This window comes from Chelonoidis abingdonii, chromosome 3, assembly GCF_003597395.2.
Source record: "Chelonoidis abingdonii isolate Lonesome George chromosome 3, CheloAbing_2.0, whole genome shotgun sequence".
Lineage (NCBI taxonomy): Eukaryota > Metazoa > Chordata > Testudines > Testudinidae > Chelonoidis > Chelonoidis abingdonii.
In genome coordinates, this window is record NC_133771.1 from 97,081,080 (window position 1) to 97,098,595 (window position 17,516).

At 41.1% G+C, this 17,516-nt stretch overlaps 1 long non-coding RNA gene across 1 annotated transcript in view; it reads right to left on the bottom strand.

The window, feature by feature from the left end:
* LOC142046574 (uncharacterized) overlaps window positions 1–17,516 on the bottom strand; it is a 140,509-nt gene that overhangs the window by 22,241 nt on the left and 100,752 nt on the right. The window contains exon 2 of the long non-coding RNA XR_012655532.1: window positions 1,879–1,951. This is a non-coding gene — a long non-coding RNA (uncharacterized LOC142046574). The remainder of the gene's footprint in view (window positions 1–1,878; window positions 1,952–17,516) is intronic.

The window sequence follows — 17,516 nt, forward strand, 5'->3', positions numbered from 1 at the left end:
GTTCTCTGCAGCACCATCCAGTGTGAAGTCCCGCCATAAAAGTAAGAAGAAAAAACCTGATATTTAGCCTTTCCCTCCACCAAACATTTATTTTGTCTGCTATGATAGTGCATATTAGGTTTTTATAAACAGGCTCTTTTAGGCACACACATAACCCATAAAACGAACTACTCTGCCTTTTATGTAATTAAATTATTATATAGGTTCCCAATGCCAGAAAGTTAAATATGTTTTCATATACAATGTTGTACCCACATTGGTACAAGGATATTTGAGAGACAAGGCAGATAAGGTAATATCTTTTATTGAGCCAACTTTCTTGTTGGTCCAATAAAAGTTATTGCCGCAGTTGCTTTTTGTGTCAAATATTTTTCATGACATCGCTCAGGGCAGAGTACTTCATGCTGCTGCCATAACTTGGTGACATTCTGTAGCATCAAACAAAATGGGCAAAATACAGTAGACACTGAGACTGCCTGCTTGTAACTGAGGGCAGAATTTGTCACCAGAATTATATGTAATTTACAGAAAGGCAAGCTTAGGCACAGGGAGATTACACAGCAAGTTAGTGACAGAGCCAGAAATAGAGCCCAGATGTCCCTCTTCCCAGTCAACCTCTCTAATCATTACAATATGATGCTTTATAGCAGGTCTAGCCATTCTAATCGAGGATGAACTATGTTATATCAGGTAAGCCACTGAATGTCCAGGTATGTCAAGTTATCTTGCATCACACGAGTTTAGCTTTTCTGAGTAAGAATATATTAACAAAACCAGGGTAACATACCAAAAATGTTCCTGAGGAACAAGTATTTCATTATCTAATGGTAGTGCATGAGAGCAGGATAAATAATTTATCAGTGTACTGTACATCTAGAATGCCTGCAGTTACTTTTACTAACAAAGGTGAACTGAATTTGGGGGGGGATCACCTTTGAATGGGTGATGCATGTAAAAAGTCTTTTCATAAGCACATGAAAGCACACAGGTCTTGCTCTAATTTTCCGTGTCTTAATTCTGGTGTTTTCCAAATAATCTATTGTTTGACTCAAACTTCACACCCAATTTATGCTCAGTAGAGATTTCTGAGTTGCATTTCTGTTACTGAGGCCACTCTATCTAAACAGGAGGGGAATCTTTAAATCAGTTAGCTTATATTTACTAATATCGCACTCTCTGTGCACATGGTGTTTTATAACCCCATATAACTCAGCCTGGAGAAATACAGGACTGAAAGGGACCTCGATAGGTCATCTAGTCAGATCTCCTGCACTAAGGCAGGACTAAGTATTATCTACACCATCCCTGACAAGTGTTTCCATGTATCTCTGATACATGCCATGTATTTCTTGTATATTTGTATCTGAGACATTAGGAGTGGGTTTTTTTCAGCATGGTGCACTTTGAACTAGCCATGCAGTTCCCATTATTGTTAACAGGAATTATGTGCTCAACTCCCTGCAGTGCATACCACACTAAACAAGCACCTCCAAGGCCCCCCAGAAAAGATAAACTATCATTTAACATCTCATGGACAATTTTATCTGTATCCTTAAGGAATATTGGCACATTACTTGAGAAGAAAAATGAAGGGCAAAATTAAACCAAAAAGGATTATTCACATATAAACTTTCCAGTATGAACTTTTGGCCATGAAATTCTGGTTTTTGCTGGAAAACTCAAATGACAAGTTGGGTTCTTTGGCAGAGAATCTGAGTAGGAAGAATAAAGCTGAAGGCTTTGCAGTCAATACAGCACCACCAGCCGCTTTTATCTGTACCATATTGTCCAATAAAGTAAACCATTTGTTTCAGTTTGATTAAAAGCAGATGCATGAGGCAGATGTTTGGAGTTCAAAAGAATAGAGCACATACTTACGGAATACTTCCCTTTGAGGTAATCAGGGCAATGAATACAGGTACAACATCTTCAGATTCAAATTTCAAATATTCTGGGAAGACAAATATATTAGAATCCTCTTAACCTAATGCTTCCCAACAGCCAGGAGAAACAGCTTGCCATTCTTTGGGTCAAGGATCACTTAGGCTACACCTATAACATCAAGCATCACCTGTTCAGAAGAGCAATGTCCAGCATTTTGGTTTATGATATTTGCCATGCTGTCAGGAGTGTCAATCCCAGGAACGACTGTCAGAAAGCAGGGCAGACCCCCCAAGCTGGTTGCATGTTCTATAATTAGATGTCACTGACCCAGTAACAAATATGAACTCCTAAAGCACTACAGTACTTATAATGGAGACACAGATCATCCCCTTGGACACTCCAATCTATCTTGTGATAAATGCTCACTTTCACCACAGATCACAAAATATTCAGGTTGCTCCCAGTCCCAAGAGACCAGTCACTTACCCAAGGTCAATTTGTACCTTAAATCTCACACCAAAGACAATGCCTGTAGCCAGTCCTGTAACAAACTAATGAAAGGGTTACTCACTAGGAAAAAGAAATGAGAGTTATCCACAGGTTCAAGCAAGCAAGCATATACACAAATGCGTTTCAGCCTATGATTCAGAAGGTGACATAGTTGCAGTAATCTGTCAATTCAAAATGTTTTTCAGGGCTAACCAGTGCCAAGCAGCATGCGGATCTCTTTGCTTATGCACGGAATTTTTGTCCCTCAGAGTCCAGACAGCATAAAAGACATTCAGTTTCTCTTTGTCAAGGATTTTTATCGCCTCCACTCCAGAGTCCAAACTGATAGGATGACTTCATGCATAGGTGTCTACTTCCTGGAGGGAGTTAGGAATGCAATCAACAGGACCTCTCTCTGTTAGTACTACACAACATTTCATTTGCCTTCAGTGGGCCACCTTGTATGCAAGACAAGCCCGTTACCTTAATTAATACTTCTTTTCCTGTTTGGTGAGTTACACAATTCCAACATAAACTCTGAATATAACTACACCATGGGTTATAGAGATTATAAATGTGATCAATACTGCAGCACCCTAAGAGCATTTTATGAAGTCTAAACACTAGACACATTATTACTAACTTAACATCTAATATCTCTTTTGATAATGGTAACACACAGGTAAGGAAGACTGGTTTCCACCTATGCATTGTAAACCTTCAGTGAGGCCTGGGGCCTTGGCATGAGTTAGCATCTTCCAGTGTCACGATATTGAATAGCTAATCCAATTACAAATATCCACGTAATGTTTATGATAATTCAAAAAGGGGTATCTGCAGGATAACCATTTGGCTATCTACCATAAAACATGAGAACGAGAAAGCTGTTATGTAGCCTCTAGCAGGGGTATCCAATTATGGACCCTGCTTGTGGTGAACTCTGATACACAGAAACTATATTTATAGTCACATAGAATAAATGTCAGTGCACAGCAAGGTGCAGACTGCAATTCTGGTTTAAAGTGAAACTTTACTGTTAACTTTACAGTGTTTAGAGTGAAGTTGTTCGGTGGAAAAAAATATTTCAGTCTGGATAAAATTTACCCCAATAAGGATAATCAAAACAATGCCCAGGTAAGTCCTATTTTAATTTTAATTTGAGGCTGTAATTGGGCATACTCAAAAAGAGGGGTATAGGCAGGACCAGCGCTAGGGGTTTTAGCGCCCTAGGCGCACGGCAATTTTGCCACCCCGAGCGCTGGTCCCGTGGCTCAGGTGGAGCTGCCGCAGTCGTGGCTGTGGACAGTAGGCTGCTCCCACGGCTCCGGTGAAGCTGCCGCAGTCGTGCCTGCAGGAGGTCCACCAGAGCTGCGCGAGCAGCCGACCATCCACAGGCACGACGGCGGCAGCTCCACCAGAGCTGCGGGAGCAGCCAACCATCCACAGCCACGACTGCAGTAGCTCCACCAGAGCCGTCTGCTGCCCCCTCCGGCAAAACGCCACCCACCAGTAATCCTGGCGCCCTAGGCGATTGCCTAGGCTGCCTAAATGGAAGCGCCGGCCCTGGGTATAGGCTTTGTGCTGGATCTCAGCCCTGGAATAAATTTCATCGTATAAGAGAGTTCCATTGTGTACCTCCTAGACAACATAGTGCTTTTACTCATACTGAACATGCTCTATTACTTTTGGCATGACACCTTGGATTCTTCTTTAATGTATGGTATTTTAGGCATAGCAATACCTCCAACTAACAAAAATGACCTTATTATTAGTCAAATGGTCTGGTGCACTTTTACAATGTGGGTACTCAGTTTCAAGTATATTTGAAGTTATATTCAAGTTATATTCAAGTTGTACTGTATGCAAGGTTATCTTAATGATATTTTTAGAATATTTTTAAGCAGCCAGTCACCTGTGGTTCATAGATTCAAAAGCCAGAATAGATCGCTGCTCCAGGCCAATGAGGGCTGCAGGAAGTGGCACGAGCTAAGGGATGTGCTTACCCCGGCGGGCCATGTGCCAAAGGTTGCCGATCCCTGATCTAGTCTGACCTCCTGTAGAAGAAAGGCCACAGAACTTCCCTAAAATAATCCTAGACAATATCAATTAGAAAAAAATATCCAATCTTGATTTTACAGGTGATGGAGAATCCAGTGGGACACTTGGTATATTGTTCCAATGGTTAGTTACTCTCACTGTCTGGACTTTAACTTGCTTGCACATTATAAATGTGACCAAGTCATAACCACTTGTACCTAAGCTACCATTATGTTTTAGTTATGTGATCAGTTCCTCTTTATCTGTGAAGATAAAGTCTAATACAGAATTCCCACATATTGGATGCTTCACTTTTGAATTAGGAAAATGTTATCCAAAACGTTTAGTGAGTCCAAGGATGTTTCAGTGCTGGCAGCACTGTGACGTGCTGCATGTTATTCAAATGGAAGTCCCCCAGGATCACACAACTTTTTTTTCACTACACATTATAGATAGATGTGTAAGGAGCTGGTCACCCTGTTCCCTTCCGTGACTTGGTGGTCTGTAGCTGACACCAATTAATGTCCCAATTTGCTCTTGTAGCAGGGTGGTTACCCGCTCCCACCCTGCGGGGCTTGAAACAGCCCAGGAGAGGGCGGTGGCTGGGGCAAGAAGCCTGACCTGATTAGGGAAAGCAGGCTCAGCTGTGGCCATGCCTTAGTCAGGCCCAGCTGTCCCCTATAAGAGGTTGTGAGCTAGAAGCCAGTCAGTCTCCCTCTGCTTGTAGAGAGAGAAGGGCCTGGCTGCAGGGACCTAAGCAAGACACCTAGATTGGGAGCAGGGCTGGGGAAGGGCCAGAGGAGCTGCAGGCCTGACTATAGGCTGAACAGGTACAGGGTTGCAACGGGGCAGCCCATGGGTAGGCAGAGATGGAGGTCTGAACCCCTTTGCCTGTGATGAGTGGCTTATACTGCAGTCTGCCCCAGTGAACGGAGGCTAGATGGAGACTGGGCAGTAGCCAAGACTGAGGCAAAGTGGGGATAGTGGGTGTGGGTTCCCCTGGGAGGGGGAGACCCAGAACTGTGGAGTTACTGCCAGGGGGCAATACCCAGTTAAAAGGGCACTGGGGTCCTGGGAGGGACACGGGGGCCAGAGTGAGGTAAGGCAGATCACTGGCCTGCAGAGGGTGCTCCTGGCTGGAAAATGAGCTAATTCCTGAGGATGACCAGCAGGGGACGCCGCAGGGGTGAGTCTGCACCCTTACAGCTCTTTATTTATAAGGACATTCATAACCAATTCAAGATCACTTTTTCTAAGTTATGGGTGATTTAGGAACAGGTAATTACCATTTTTGACATAGAGTGCCACTTCCCTATTTTTATGCTCCCCTTTTGTTATTAGTTTAATCTGCTTCTAACTACTCTAGCCAGCCTGTCCCTAAAGAGATTGTTTTGCCTTCTACTGAGATGGAGGATATCCAAACTATACAGACCCCTTTCACTGGTGTTGCGCAAAACCCAAACCCTCCACCATTTACCTAGTCAGCAGTTCACTTCCAGAAGCTTCTGCTTTCCTTTGCGAAAGGGACAGGAAGGATCTCAGAAAAGATCATTTGGACATTCGTCTTCAGGATGCTTCCAAATCCTGTGAAATCTTCTAGTATCTGTGAGATATCCCATGATGCAGTGTCATTACTACTGATATGAATTATCACCTATGGATCCTTACCTTTAGAAGCCTACCCAATCTTAGAGTGACATCTCGTGTCTTGGCTCTGAGAAGACACTGTCTGTTCTGTTGTCCACCTGTTCCTTGCAAAATGTTCTTTCCAGGCTTCTAAGTACTGAATCCCCAATAAGGATTGTTTGTCATTCTTGGAAAATTGTAGGCAAGCTTGATTTTCTTACAGGTTGGGCCAAGCTGCCATTCACAGGTATACCACTCCCTTCTCCTTTCTCTCCATTCCCTAGGCTAGATCCTTAGAAGTATCTTTCAGTTTCCATGTTGAAGAACTGGAATCATCTAGAAACCTTTAGTGGTTTGGAATTCGTCCTGGTCCTTTTCTCTCTGCCTATCCTCATCTGTCTCCAGATGTGAAGAATGCCAGCATGATCTTTTATCCCTGATGATTATGAACTGCCAGTCCTCCTCTCTGGATTCCTGTGTCTCTGTCTCCTTGGTGGCCAGCTCCTTTCATCCTTTAATCTCAGGCATAGATGTGTCCAAGCCTGAGTGTCTAGGAACAACACAGCTTCTCTAATTTTCAGTAGCATCTTTACTTGTTCCTCTAACGCAATAGGGTGTGTTTCTTCTTTAGCATAGCCACTCACTTGGATGTCATGCGCAGGAAATGTCTTCCAGTTTCAGGCAGGAAAGAAAACATGGTACATCAATTCAGGTTACCAACTCTATGCTATTTCTGGCCTTCTGGAAATTGCACATACAGCTTCTCACACACTCTCTCTCAACTACCTCAGAAAATCTCCTGTTAGCTGCTCCTATCAGCAGCCTTTGTGTTCAACTAGCAAGTGACTTTTTATATGAAGGTTCCCTGCTTAGTTCAGCTCAGCTCCGTCCTCACACCAGAGCAATTAACCACACAGAGACTTCAAACAGCTGGGTTGATCAAAGCTCCATGGGTCAGAGCCTCATGGGCTTTTCCAAGGCACAGTTAAAAAACATCTTACAGAGAGTATTAAAGTGATAAAATAAAATAAAATAAAATAAAATAAAATAGCATGGAGACATTGTATGAGATGTAGTATGGAGATCATATGTACATTTCTAAGCATTTAAACCAAGAAAGTATATATGTGTGTCATAAACACAGTCCCCTGCTCTTTGAAACTAGTGTGTATGTGTAATGCACATCTACATACACACATTATGTCCTTTCGCTGTACAATATTACATTTGCTTCAGAAAGCTTAATCATTTGTTATTTTCTCTGCCAGCTGGTACTTATTTATGATAGTGGAAATTTCTGACATTCTTCTAACATTCTGCTTTTCATTTTATGTTAGATAAGACCTCTCTTTTTCCCTGAGCCATATATTGTAAATTGTGTCAGGGAAGGGGGAGCATTCAGAGGCAACCCACCAACTTTATAAAATTCTGCAAAGTTTACTTGATGCCGTTAATGATTAGCAGACAATAAAAAGATTTCTATTTTTTAAAGGACAGGAAGAAGCAGTTCCTGCTAGAAACAGTGTTTTGAACTCAGGGTATGACATTCCAATTAAAGTTTGTTCTGTCAATGTAATGTTTTTCTAACATGGGGCCTAGATCCAAGCTCATTGAAGTAAATGAAAAGTGTCCTGTTGACATCAGTGGACTGTAGACCAAGCTCTTAGGGTGAAATCCTGACCTCAATGAATTCCGTATGAGTTTTGCCACTGTCTTCAATGGGGCCAAGGCTTCATTTTTAAAGATTTTTTTGGTTGCGGGTGTGATTGATGATATTCTGCTAGAATCTTGTGGAAGCTCAGAGAATTTTCTTTCCTGACATGAAGTTCAGCTCACCACTTATTAAAATGAGTTATATTTCCAATCGGTTTACAGAATAATAATTACAATGTCTCCAAATGCAATAGCTATTGGTCCAGATTAGTGAGTTGGATTATTGACATGCAGAAAACAGTTATTTTTCAGAGGTATTTTACATACCCTACAATTCTACTGTTAGTTTAAATCCTCACTGTTGCTTGGTTCTAACTCAGCTCTCATCTGATATGTTGTTTGTTGTGTATTACATTCAGTAACTCTCCTTCACTACTAACTTCTCAGGCCTGTTTGGAGAAGTAACAATGAGCTGACTATGACCACTCCTAAGGGTGTGATGTGCTATGATTTGCAAGTGAGTCAGCAATGTTGGCTGTGGAACATAACAGCAAAAGAATTGTTCTCTTGCTTTTTCCTTTCTCTGAACTGGTTGCTATAGCCAGAAAACACAGACTGCTGATTCAGCTAGCCCTTCCTGAGAACCTGCCTGAGACAAGTGGAAACCTATATCATCAACTGTTTTGCACAACAAACAATTTCAATCCCAAATTCATCTCCCATTCTGCAGAGGCCATTAGCCCTTACAGAAAAGTCCTATACAAGTTACAGAATGATAATTGTGGATAGTTATCATTTATTACATTAGGTAAGTTTTTTAAATAATTTCTATAGAAACCCATTTAAATTCTGCAGAACCCTATTGGTTTCATTCCTATTACATTCCATGTGACTTTTCCATAAAGTTCTGTCTTTTCCATTGATTTCTGTCACATACCCGCCCCGCAGATCACTTCAAAGAAACCAAACAGTCCAGATTTGGAAGAACTTGTCTTTTCAGTAGAGAACTGAGGCATGTATCTGAGGCATATGGGTCACCATTGGTTCTCAATCTACTCTGTAATTTACTTTATAAGTTGTATAGAACCTATCATTAGAGAAATACAGTGCTCTAATTACATTTTAAAATTATGCTTAGAAAAAAAAGGAGGCCATGGGAAACAGGGAGTGTATGTTGGCAGAAACTTGGAGCTGCTTTACCTTATTCTATGGGCTAGGCAGGTCCCTAGCTGCCAGAGAACACAGAGAGCACACAGATGGCTTAAAACCACCTTCCTGCTCTAAACCCCACATTCCTATGCTCAATGTAGAGATGGGGGAAATTCAGAACTGAGACCAGGATTTTTATCTTGCTGGTATTTGTTGCGTAGGCAACTTTTCAAAGCAAAAGGGCTTGAAGTACAATGAATGGACTTGATTGTGATCTCACTTACAATACTAGTGTAAGTCAGAAGCAACTCTATTAATATGAATGGACTTGCATGCAAGAAAGTGATAGGAGAATCAGGCCCAATAGTTCTACTATGGAAATGTTGTATCTAAGTGCCATTCTGTGCTTTTAAAAGAAAGCAGCACAAATTTCTACCTCCTTCTTATTTAAAAGGAAACCTGAGTTTGAACATGGCTTCACGTGTAGCTCCAACTGGAAATCATGCAATGAGAGCTCAGGGAATTTCTTTCCTTCAAATATTGTTATATTTCTACATATCCAGCTTGTGCTATTTTCTTTTCTCCCTGCTGCATTAAATGGAAAATGCCATAAACAAACTAATCCAGAGACAATATGAGATATTAATAATTTATGCAGAAGACTGCCCAGACACAATTTCCCATTAAAGGAATACAGATGAATACAGATGGATCCTTATTTCCTGCTGTGATTTTTACTGGCCTTTGAAGAAAACCCAAGTGCGGATATACCAAATACTAACAATAACTCAGCTGGGTAAATGCTTTCTTGGCAACCAACAGCCAGTTACATTCTTCTTGCTGTTTAGATCTTCAGAATCATGCATTGCATCATGTTGACATCATATCACAATGAGAGACAATTTGCACCTTTGCGTACCCCCACATTGTCATACAGCAGCCATATCTAAAATGTCCAAAAGCGGCCTTTCTCAAACTGAGGTTTGCAAGGGTCCATGGGCCCCACTGGTCAACTCCTCTCCTTCCTTACCTCAACTGTTCTCTCTCCCAGAGCCTTCTGCACACTAGGGAACAGCTGTTTAGTGGCATGCAAAAGGTGGCTCCCTTCTAACCCTCTCCTGCTGCCCTCTGACCATGCTGTATCACATTAGCAAAAGCTTAATCTGCCCATCTTTACTCACATAGGTCCTGGAATTATCCTGGTGTGAAGTGGTTTCCATCACATACAGGTTTACAGTTTGGCTCATTGGCTCTCAACACCACTACACAAATTGTTCCAAGACCATTGTATACACACAGATTTTAGCCTGAAATTGGTGCTCAAGCTACTTGTTTTGACTATTAATTCAGCTATTTACTGGTCATCATTCATAGTGTGGATTTGGGCACCCAAGTCAAAGTATTGTTTCTCTTCATTGACGGTATGTCTGAGAATTTTATGAACAGGAAGGAACTCAAAGGGAATTCCAGATGTCCAGATACTTCTACTGCAGACTTTCACTTGAGCACATATTTGCATGAGAATTCATTCAACTTTTGCTTTCTGCAAATGTTCATCCAAACAAAAGCTCACCTTTACTAATTTTTTTGTGGAAAACGGAAGGTCTCTAGATGCCATGTATGTGAATACATGTTTTTTATTCAAATAAATGTTTGTGTCTATCTTGTCACAGGGTTCCTTCCAGCTCCAGTTGTATGGATCATGTCATAAGTTTGTGCCCAAAAACAAAACAAAAAGAAAGTTTCCCCATTTATTAGTATGATGTAGAGCTAGTTGATGTGATTTGTAAATTGGAGGCATACAGTTTATGTCTATGATCTCAGCCAAGATTTTATCCATTTCTCCACCATGGTCTATTTATACCCATATTCATTCAACATGGAAAGTGGAACTTGTGGGGGCAGGGTGTCACATTTTTAAGTCTCAGTGAAAGAGAATTATGGGTACTGTAATATTCCTTCTGAAGTACTGGCTTCAGAGGCAAGATTCCAGGAATATATTGTTTCACAGTGATTCATGGGGTACATGTTTTCAAAGAGTAGCACTAAAACCATACATGTCTGATTTACATTTATGGGGAGTTGTATGGCTAAAGACTGCTTTGCACTTTTTGGTTAGGAGTTTCCATCACTCTAAATAGATATGGTATCTTAGAGATTGTAGCAAGCTCCGTGTTGGATTATTCCTTAAATGCTTCATTACCATCTCTTTAGGGGAGACATTCCTTTCTCTCAATATATACCTTTCTCAAATATATAAGCACACTACATCTTATTGCAGACAGCCACACGGTAGATTTGATAACATATGGCCTCTACATCCTAGCCACCATGGATGTAGAGGCTCTGTACACAAACATCCCACACACAGATGGAATACAAGCTGTTAGGAACAGTATCCCTGACGATGCCAGAGCACAACTGGCTGCTGAGCTCTGTGCCTTTATACTCACACACAACTATTTCAAGTTTGATGACAATATATATCTCCAGATCAGTGGCACTGCTATGGGCACCCGCATGGCCCCACAATACGCCAACATTTTCATGTCTGTCCTGGAACAATGCTTCCTCAGCTTTCGTCTACTCACTCCCCTTCTCTACCTACGCTACATTGATGACATCTTCATCATTCTGGACCCATGGAAAGAGACTCTAGAAAAATCCAACACGATTTCACAACAACTCCACCCCCATCCATCTCAGCTGACCAACTCTACCACAGGAGGATCTTCTAACACACGAGGATAATTGTAGAGGTACATTAACCACCCTATACTCGAAAACCTACTGACCGCTACGCTACCTTCATCGCTCTCCGCTCTCTCCCGGGACATACGATCAATTGTTACAGCCAGCCGCATGCAGATACCCGCTCCTGCTCTACCTCGCACGGACCACACCACAAAGCCGCTTCTCAAACTATAATCCCGCCGAGGAAATTAGGCAGATCAACAGAGCCACATGTACCAGAAGCCTCTTACAGCAAGACAACCCAAGAAAGCAAACAACAGGACCCACTGGCCTACATACAGCCCCAGCTAAACCCTCCAACGCTATCAGGGATCTACAACCATCCTGGCAATGATCACACTTTCACAGTGTGGGTGGCAGGCAATCCTTGCCACAGACAACCTGCCAACTGAAAGTATTCTCACTAGCAACTACACACCGTACCATAGTACTCGTACCTCAGGAACAATCCATGCACAAACCTCGATGCACTGCCCCATATCTACACCAGCGACACCATCACCCCCCTGACCAACCAGATCGCCATACCTCACTGGTTCATTCACCCTGCACGTCCACCAAGTAATCTTGCCATCATATGCCAGCATGCCCTCTGCTATGTACATCGGCCAACTGGACAGTCACTACGAAAAGGATAAATGGACACAATCAGATATCAGGAATGGCAATGACAAAAACCTGTAGGAGAGCACTTCAACCTCCCTGGCACACTATAGCAGACCTTAAGGTGGCCACCTGCAGCAAAAAAACTTCAGACCAGATGCAAAGAGAAACTGCTGAGCTTCAGTTCATCTGCAATTTGACACCATCAGCTCAGGACTAACAAAGACTGTGAATGCTTGCCAATTACAGAACCAGTTTCTTCCCTTGTTTTCACACCTCAGCTGCTAGAACAGGGCCTAATCCTCCGATTGAACTAACCTCGTTATCTAGCTTGCTTGCAGCTATTATACCGCCCCTGGAAATTTCCACTACCTGCGTCTGACGAAGTGGGTATTCACCCACGAAAGCTCACACTCCAAAACGTCTGTTAGTCTATAAGGTGCCACAGGATTCTTTGCTGCTTTTACAGATCCAGACTAACACAGCTACCCCTCTGATACTATACAAAATGAAAATTGCACTTTCACATTATAGTAATTGTATCATGTACCGCCATACACACTAAACAAATATTGTGAGGTGTTCCTGTCACAGTTGTGCAAGATCCTAGAAAATGCCCCAGTCACCTGATAAGAACATAAGAATGACCATACTAGGTCAGACTAAAGGTCCATCCAGCCCAGTATCATGTCTACCATGTCTAACAGGTAATGATCAAGTGATCTCTCTCCTGCCAACTATCTCTACCCTCTGACAAAACAGAGGCTAGGGACACCATTCCTTACCAATCCTGGCTAATAGCCATAAATGGACTTAACCTCCATGAATTTATCTAATTCTCTTTTAAACCCTGTTATAGTCCTAGGCTTCTCAATCTCTTCAGGCAAGGAGTTCCACAGGTTGACTGTGCGCTGTGTGAAGAAGAATTTCCTTTTATTTGTTTTAAACCTGCTTCCCATTAATTTCATTTCATGGTCCCAAATTCTTATATTATGGGAACAAGTAAATAACTTTTCCTTATTCACTTTCTCCATACCACTCATGAATTTATATCTCTCTATCGTATTATCCCTTAGTCTCGTCTTTTCCAAGCTAAAAGGCCTAGCCTCTTTAATCTTTCCACATATGGGACGCATTCCAAATCCCTAATCATTTTGTTGCCCTTCTCTGAACCTTTTCTAATGCCAGTATATCTTTTTTGAGATGAGGAGACCACATCTGTACACAGTATTCAAGATGTGGGCATACCATGGATTTATATAAGGGCAATAAGATATTCTCTGTCTTATTCTCTATCTCTTTTTGAATGATTCCTAATATCCTGTTTGCTTTTTTGGCTGTCACTGCACACTGCATGGACGTCTCCAGAGAACTATGCATGATGACTCCAAGATCTCTTCCCTCATTAGTTAGGAAATTAGCCCCCATCATATTGTATGTATAGTTGGGGTTATTTTTTCCAATGTGCATTACTTTAAATTTACCACATTAAATTTCATTTGCCATTTTGTTGCCCAATCGCTTAGTTTTGTGAGATATTTTTGAAGTTCTTCACAGTCTGTTTTGGTCTTAATTATCTTGAGCAGTTTAGTATCATCTGCAAACTTTGCCACCTCACTGTTTACCCCTTTCTCCAGATCAGTTATGAATAAGTCGAATAGGATTGGTCCTAGGACTGACCCTTGCAGAACACCACTAGTTTCCCCTCTCCCTTATGAAAATTTACTATTTATTCCTACCCTTTATTACTTGTCTTTTAACCAATTCTCAATCCATGAAATGATCTTCCCTCTTATCCCACGACAATTTAATTTACATAAAAGCCTTTGGTGAGGGACCTTGTCACAGCCTTTCTGGAAATCTAAGTACACTATGTCCGCTGGATCCCCTTGTCCACATGTTTGTTGACCCCTTCACAGAACTCTAATAGATTAGTAAGATATGTTTTCCCTTTACAGAAACCATGTTGACTTTTGCCCCTCAATTTATGTTCTTCTATGTGCCTGACAATTTTATTCTTTACTATTGTTTCAAATAATTTGGCCAGTAGTGATGTTAGACTTACCGGTCTGTAATTGCCGGGATCACCTCTAGAGCCCTTTTTAAATATTGGCGTTACATTAGCTATCTTCCAGTCACTGGGTACAGAAGCTGATTTAAAGGACAGGTTACATATCATCGTTAATAGTTCTGCAATTTCACATTTGAGTTCTTTCCGAACTCTTGGGTGAATGCCATTTGGTCCCAGTGACTTGTTACTGTTAAGTTATCAATTAATTCCAAAACCTCTTCTAGTGACACTTCAATCTGTGACAATTCCTCAGATTTGTCACCTACAAAGGACGGCTCAGATTTGGGAATCCCCCCAACTTCCTCAGCTGTGAAGACTAAAGCAAAGAATCCATTTAGTTTCTCCGCAATTACTTTATCATCTTTAAGTGCTCCTTTTGTATCTCGATCGTCTGGGGCCCCACTGGTTGTTTAGCAGGCTTCCTGCTTCTGATATACTTAAAAAACATTTTGTTATTACCTTTTGAGTTTTTGGCTAGCTGTTCTTCAAACGCCTTTCTGGCTTTTCTTATTACATTTTTACACTTCATTTGGCAGTGTTTATTCTCCTTTCTATTTATCTCACTAGGATTTGACTTCCACTTTTTAAAAGATGCCTTTTTATCTCTCAGTGTTTCTTTTACATGGTTGCTAAGCCACGGTGACTCCTCTTTAGTTCTTTTACTGTATTTTTTAATTTGGGGTAGACATTTAAGTTGGAGTCAAGTATCAGAAGGATCGCCGTGTTAGTCTGGATCTGTAAAAAGCAACAAAGAGTGCTGTCTTTGTCGCTTTTTACATGTAAGTTGGGACTCTATTATGGTGTCTTTGAAAAGTGTCCATGCAGCTTGCAGGGATTTCATTCTAGTCACTGTACCTTTTAATTTCTGATTAACTAACCTTCTTATTTTTGCATAAGTTCCCCTTTCTGAAATTAAATGCCACAACATTGGGCTGTTGAGGTATTGTTCCCACCACAGGAATGTTAAATGTTATTATAGTATGTCATTATTTCCAAGCGGTCCTGTTATAGTTACCTCTTGGACCAGATCCTGTGCTCCACTCAGGACTAAATCGAGAATTGCTTCTCCCCTTGTGGGTTCCTGTACTAGCTGCTCCAAGAAGCAGTCATTTAAAGTATTGAGATATTTTGTCTCTGCATTTCATCCTGAGGTGACATGTACCCAGTCAATATGGGGATAATTGAAATCCAACTCTATTATTGGGTTCTTTATTTTGATAGCCTTTCTAATCATCCTTAGCATTTCATTGTCACTATCACAGTCTTGGTCAGGTGGTTGATAATAGATCCCTACTGTTATATTCTTATTAGAGCATGGAATTACTATTCATAGAGATTCTATGGAACATATAGATTCATTTAAGATTTTTACTTCATTTGATTCTACATTTTCTTTCACATATAGGGCCACTCCCCTGCCCCCCCTCACACAACCTGTTCTGTCCTTCTGATATATTTTGTATAAATGATTGTGTCCCATTGATTGTCCTCACTCCACTAGGTATCTGTGATGCCTATTATATCAATATCCCCCTTTATCACAAGGCACTCTAGTTCACCCATCTTATTATTCAGACTTCTAGCATTTGTGTACAAGCACATTAAAAAATTGTCACTGTTTATTTGTCTGCCCTTTTCTGATGTGTCAGATTCTTTTTTATGTGACTGTTTCCTGTCTGATCTAGCCCATACTTTATCCTCTTCCATCCTCTCCTCCTGACTAAAACCTAGAGAATCTCTATCAATAGACTGTCCTCTAAGAGAAGTCTCTGTCCGATCCACATGCTCCTCTGCAGCAATTGGCTTTCCCCCATCTCCTAGTTTAACAATTAAGAGATCGGGGAAAGCCTCATTCACAAAAAGCCTCACTCACAAAAAGCATTAAAATGCTAAATTTATTGTATTTTGGTAGAGGTTTCTATCATGAGACTGTATGCTCTAGGGGATAATGAATTGTACAATATTTCCACATAACTACTACATGTATGACTCAGAAAGTGCTTATCAAGGAACAAAAATTGGAATAATGCATGATGCAATGTGATGTAATATGATTTGAGAAAAGACAAAATAGGAGACACAATAAAACAGCACCAACGAACTGTAGTGTGATTAATTGTGCACAATGAAACAACACATCCCCATAGATCAGCAGAGAGATGGTACCTATCGTGATTAGACTGTGATCTGTCTTAATGCTATTAATTCCATATTAACTTTAATCACATATTGTCACATATGGTGTTACCTGTAATATGACTGGTGAAACAATGGTTTTGAACCTGGAATAATTGCCTTTTCTTTTTGAGAAAACAGGAACGCAAAAATTTTGCTTCTTCATGAACTACAGAAAGATGATTTTTCTCCAGTTTCGCTGGCAGTTAGCATAATTAGGATCAAAATTAGCACTGGAGGGATTTCACAAGGCTTTACTGTGCACTCGGCAGAGTGCCTCATTTCTCAAATCTCTGCAGGTGTTCAACAAGTCCAGATTGTTTGATTCCAGGGATTGGTTTCGCCAGCTAATTGTGTTTATAACAATAGCTGATGCAGAGCGTGGGAAGCTAAGCTAGTTTGTTTTCATTGCCTGATTCAGGATGTCTACATAGGAAGCTATGATACAACAGCAGTTTGGTATCATGAGAGGATATGGGCTCAACCAAAACCCCAGATCTATACATCTCTGAATTTTGAGAACATTCACAATCAATGTTCTGCTCTAGATCTGAATTTTGTGGCTGGCCTATATTTCTATAATTGTGTATGAAGGATAACTTGGGAGCGTAGCACTAAGTTGCAGCAAAACTGGGACTATATAACAAAATGGACAAAAATATAATACCTATTTAAAACATACAGTTCTCTGCAGACAGCCTCTCCGCTGGCCAGTTTAGAGCTTGTCTATACAGGGAAGTTATTCTGAAAGAAGGTAGGATGCGAATTTAAAGTGCAACCCAGTGGAACAGCACCTCCTCCAGGGGACACTATAATTCTGGAAAAAGAGCATCCATGCAGAGCTAGTACAAATACCTATTGTAGAATACCTATTCCAGTCAGTTTCCTCACATAGGCAAGTGCTTACAGGCAGTCAAGGTGAAGGCTTTCCTCTGTTTGGTCCAGACAAACATAGGCAGGCTTGCTTCAGCCAGAAGAGTCCAAAGTAATGGGCAAATAAGCCAGTGTTAAAGTTAAAGTCTGTGGCAGAAGTACAGTCCTGTGGTGAGAAAATAGCAGTCTTTTTCCACAAGTA